This window comes from Triticum aestivum, chromosome 4B (genome assembly GCF_018294505.1).
Source record: "Triticum aestivum cultivar Chinese Spring chromosome 4B, IWGSC CS RefSeq v2.1, whole genome shotgun sequence".
Lineage (NCBI taxonomy): Eukaryota > Viridiplantae > Streptophyta > Magnoliopsida > Poales > Poaceae > Triticum > Triticum aestivum.
Window position 1 is genome coordinate 478,955,920 of NC_057804.1, and position 5,689 is coordinate 478,961,608.

Genomic DNA, 5,689 nt, shown 5'->3' on the forward strand with positions numbered 1-5,689 from the left:
CCGCTCGTCCCCGCGCCTTCCCCGACGTCGCCCGCGGCCTCCAGCTCCGGCGAGCCGCCGCCCCGTCTCCGGCGCCTCGAAGTCCGTGCCCTCAGCCCCCAGATCCAAATCGAGGTTGACTTTTTCCCATCCACGATTTTGCCTAAGTCCCGAATATTTTGTCATTATCATGCCTTGTTCATCATGCCGTATCTCTGCATCCGTAGCTCCGTTTCGTGCGTGTAATATGTCAAATTGTTCGCCTCGACGAGTACTTCATTTCATTCCATTGCATCATGTTCATTTGAGGTCATATATATGCTTGAATCATCGTTGCAAGAGTTCTTCATAATGTTTTCTGCTGTCTGTTAACAGAACATGCACTTTTGTCATTTTTGCCATGATTGATGTGTGCATCCTATGAGGTTGATGTCTACATGTGTTTTGATCTATGCTATGTCTTCTTTACAGAGGTGATCACCATGTATTTTTGTGATCAATGTGGTGACTAGCACAAGCATGCAAACTAGGCATCGTGATGTTGCTGATTTTAGTCCCTGTTCTGTTGTTATTTTGATGCCATGTAAACTTGATGCTACAAAGAGTTCCATGCATATTTTGAGATACTTCAGTAAGGATGTTTTGAACATATGGTTTTTCTATAGCCATTCATGCCCTTGGTTGAAATTATGGAGTAGTCTAGCATATCATTTTCGTGCTCTACTTTTGCTTCAAAATGTTTCCTGGCAGATTGTTTACATGTTATTCAATTTTGCCAAGGTTGTTGTAGTTGATCCTTGCATGCTATGGACTTGTTCTTGTCTTGGTTTGTTTCATAAACATGTCTTCTTGATGATGCTATGCTTATCTTGTCATGCAATGACTTGTGGTGAGTGAATCGAGCTTGTTAAGTTGTGTACTTGCTGTTACTGTTTTGCTAGGCTGAATCTGTTATTTCGTGATGCTATGTAAACCTGCTTCTACTAGTCATTCTATGCATAATCTGGAGATGTTCACTAAATATGTTTTGTTCTACTTGTCATGCTCTATCCATCTATGCCCTGGTTGCATTTATAGCCTGCTGTAGCTTGTTTTTATCTTGCTCCAAAGTTGCTTGATAATGTTGTTGTCAGCCTGTTAACATTAAGTTCAGTTGTTGTCATGTGTTTTGCTAGTGTTCCATGTACCCTATGAACTTTCTATTGCCATGCTTAGCTTCTCAAATATATCTTATTACTGTTGGTTGCCTTGCCATGCCATGTATTGCTCTGTGGTGAGTGGTACAAGCTCACCAACATGCCTTCATAATTCTGTTTCTGCCATGTTTGAATCTGTATTATAACTTGCTATGTTTACGTGGGTGCAATCATATTTTCTGATCCTTTTTTCCTTATGGTCAGTAAGGGACTTTTGATCTATGCAATTAGTAGGTTCATGCCATGCCTTTGTTTGCCATGATAAGTTCCTGTAACATGTTGTTTGATAGCTCTAAACATTGCAACCTGATGTTAATTTCTGCATAGTCTGAAAGTGATATTATTTGCAATCTTGCCATGTGTGTTTGAGCATGTTCTAGTGATTTCTGGAGATAGCTCAGTGTTCATGTTTTGTTATGCTTTACCTGTACATCATGCCCATGTATTTTGTTTTCATGTTGAGATGCTGTAGCATGTTGTTTTGATGCTTGCAATATGCCTAGTTGCTGTTTTGGACAGATTGTTGCTATAACTTGTATAGTGTGTGAGTGTTGAACCGTTGCTCCGTTTTGAGTGTGCTCTATATGAAACTTGCTTGATTTTGCATGTAGCTTAATATCATCATGTTGCATCCTTGTTTTGAGGTGTTTGCTTGATGTTTGGGTGCATTTTGCATCAATGTCATGTTTAACTTGTTTTGCTCATATCTTCTAGGCCGTAGCTCCGAACTAAATGATCTTTATATGTAACTTGACTAGAATCTCGTGTAGATCATCTTGGTGCATCTTAACTTGATGTTTAACAACTTGAACATAAGGTTTATTCAGATCTGGACCAATTTCGAAATTTGCATATGAGGACTTACCGGAATTGTTATATGTTGTTCCCGGCCTCATTTAAACTTGCCTTGATGTGTTGTTCTTGTTTGCATCATCTCTTGCCATGAGTAGCTTCATGTAGCTTTGTCATGCATCATGCTTGTTGTGCATCATGTCTTGTTCATGTGTGGTGTGTTTACCATGTTGTGTGCTTCTTTTTGATAGTTTCTGTTTCGTTGTGAACATGAGGATTCGTTCGTCTACGCTTGGTTCGGCTTCATCCGTTCGTCTTTTTCATGGACTCGTTCTTCTTCCTTGCGGGATTTCAGGCAAGATGACCGCTACCCTGGATCTCACTACTATCATTCCTATGCTAGTTGCTTCGTTCTATCGCTTTGCTGCGCTACCTATCACCTGTTTATCATGCCTTCCATATTGCCATGAACCTCTAACCTTTGATACCTTTCGTATGCAAACCGTTGTTTGGCTATGTTACCGCTTTGCTCAGCCCTCTTATAGCGTTGCTAGTTGCAGGTGAAGTTGAAGATTGCTCCATGGTGGAAAGGATTTTGGTTGGGATATCACAATATCTCTTATATTATTAATGCATCTATATACTTGGTAAAGGGTGGAAGGCTCGGCCTTATGCCTGGTGTTTTGTTCCACTCTTGCCGCCCCTAGTTTCCATCATACCGGTGTTATGTTCCCGGATTTTGCGTTCCTTACGCGGTCGGGTGATTTATGGGACCCCCTTGACAGTTTGCTTTGAATAAAACTCCTCCAGCAAGCCCCAACCTTGGTTTTACCATTTGCCTCACCTAGCCCTTTTCCCTTGGGAGTCGCCCTCTCGAGGGTCATCTTTATTTTAGCCCCCCCGGGCCAATGCTTGTCTAAGTGTTGGTCCAAACCGAGCGATGTCCAGCGCCCCCTGGGCAACCAGGGTCTATGCCAACCCAACGTCTGGCTCATCCGGTGTGCCGTGAGAACGAGATATGTGCAGCTCCTATCGGGATTTGTCGGCACAGCGGGAGGCTTTGCTGGTCTTGTTTTACCATTGTCGAAATGTCTTGTAAACCAGGATTCCGAGTCTGACCGGGTCTTCCTGGGAGAAGGTATATCCTTTGTTGATCGCGAGAGCTTATCATGGGCTAAGTTGGGACACCCCTGCAGGGTATAATCTTTCGAAAGCCGTGCCTGCGGTTATAGGCAGATGGGAATTTGTTAATGTCCGGTTGTAGATAACTTGACACCAGATCCGAAGTAAAACGCATCAACCACGTGTGTAGCCGTGATGGTCTCTTCTCGGCGGAATCCGGGAAGTGAACACGGTCTTTGGGTTATGCTTGACGTAAGTAGGAGTTCAGGATCACTTCTTGATCATTACTAGTTGACGACCGTTCCTTTTGCTCTCTTCTCGCTCTTATTTGCGTATTTTAGCCACCATATCATGCTTAGTCGCTGCTGCAACCTCACCACTTTACCCCTTCCTTTTCCTATTAAGCTTTGCTAGTCTTGATACCCGTGGTAATGGGATTGCTGAGTCCTCGTGGCTCACAGATTACTACAACAACAGTTGCAGGTACAGGTTGTGCGATGATCATGACGCGAGAGCGATGCTTGCTTGCGTTGAGTTCTTCTTCTGCTTCTTCTTCGATCAGGGATAGGTTCCAGGTCGGTAGCCTGGGCTAGCAGGGTGGATGTCGTTTGAGTTTCTGTTTGTGTTTCATCCATAGTCGGATGGTGCTCTTATGTAAGATGATGTTGTATTCGTGTGGCATTGTATGCCTCTTGTATGTATCCCCATCTATTATGTAATGTTGATGTAATGATATCCACCTTGCAAAAGCGTTTCAATATGCGGTTCTATCCTTGGTGGGACCTTTGAGTCTCTTTAGGATAGTATCGCATATTGGGCGTGACACCTTATGTGGTGGTTTTGCTTTCTTGCACTAACGGAGCTTATGAGATTTCCTGTTGAGTTTTGTGTTGTGAAGTTTTCAAGTTTTGAGTAAAGATTTGATGGATTGTGGAATAAGGAGTGGCAAGATCCTAAGCTTGGGGATGACCCAGGCACCCCAAGATATTTAAGAATAGCCAAAATCCTAAGTTTGGGGATGCCCCGGAAGGCATCCCCTCTTTCGTCTCCGTCTATCGGTAACTTTACTTGGAGCTATATTTTTATTCGCCACATGATATGTGTTTTTCTTAGAGCGTCGTGTATGATATTACTCTTTTCTTTTTAGTTTACAACAATCATCCTTGCTCTACACATCTTTTGGTATAAGCCCACTTGATTAGAATTTATTAGAATACTCTATGTGCTTCACTTATATCTTTTGAGCTAGATAATTTTTTCTCTAGTGCTTCACTTATATCTTTTAGAGCACGGCGGTGGCTTAATTTTGAAGAAATTGTTGATCTCTCATGGTTCACTTATATTATTTTGAGAGTCTTTTAGAACAACATGGTATTTGCTATGGTTATAAATTTGGTCCTAGAATGATGAGCATCCAAGTTGGGTATAATAAAAACTATCATAGAAAGTGCATTAAACACTAGGATCAATTTGATGCTTGATAATCGTTTTGAGATATGAAGGTGATAATATTAGAGTCATGCTAGTTGGGTAATTATGAAATTGAGAAATACTTGTGTTGAAGTTGGCAAGTCCCGTAGCATGCACGTATGGTAAAAGTTGTGTGACAAATTTGTTTCATGAGGTGCTCTTTTAATTGTCTTCCTTATGAGTGGAGGTCGGGATCGTGCGATGGTTAAATCCTACCAACCCTTCCCCTAGGAGCATGCGTAGTAGTACTTTGCTTCAAGGGCAAGTAAACTTTTGCAATAAGTATATGAGTTCTTTATGACTAATGTGAGTCCATGGATATACACACACTCACCCTTCCACTTTGCTAGCCTCTATTATGCCGTGCAACTTTCGCCGGTATCATGCACCCATTATTTACCTTCCTCAAAACAGCCACCATACCCCCTATTATGGCATTCTCATAGCCATTCCGAGATAAATTTCCATGCAACTTTCCACCGTTTCGTTTATTATGACACGTTCCATCATTGTCATATTGCTCTTTGCATGATCATGTAGTTGACATTGTATTTATGGCAAGGCCACTTTCATAATTTTTCGTACATGTCACTCTTGATTCATTGCATATCCCGGTACACCGCCAGAGGCATTCATATAGAGTCATATTTTGTTCTAAGTGTTGAGTTGTAATTCTTGACTTGTAAGTAAATAAAAGTGTGATGATCTTCATTATTAGAGCATTGTCCCAAGTGATGAAAGAATGATGAAGACTATGATTCCCCCACAAGTCGGGATGAGGCTTCAGACTTCAAATAAAAAAAGAGGCCAAAGTGCCCACTAAATAAAAAAAGAAAAAAAGGAAAAAAATAAAAAAAGGAAAAAATGAGAGAAAAAGAGAGAAGGGACAATGCTACTATCTCTTTTCCACACTTGTGCTTCAAAGTAGCACCATGATCTTCATGATAGAGAGTCTCCTATGTTGTCACTTTCATATACTAGTGGGAATTTTTCATTATAGAACTTGGCTTGTATATTCCAATGATGGGCTTCCTCAAAATGCCCTAGGTCTTCGTGAGCAAGCGAGTTGGATGCAACCCACTTAGTTTCTTTTGTTGAGCTTTCATACATTTATAGCTCTAGTGCATCCG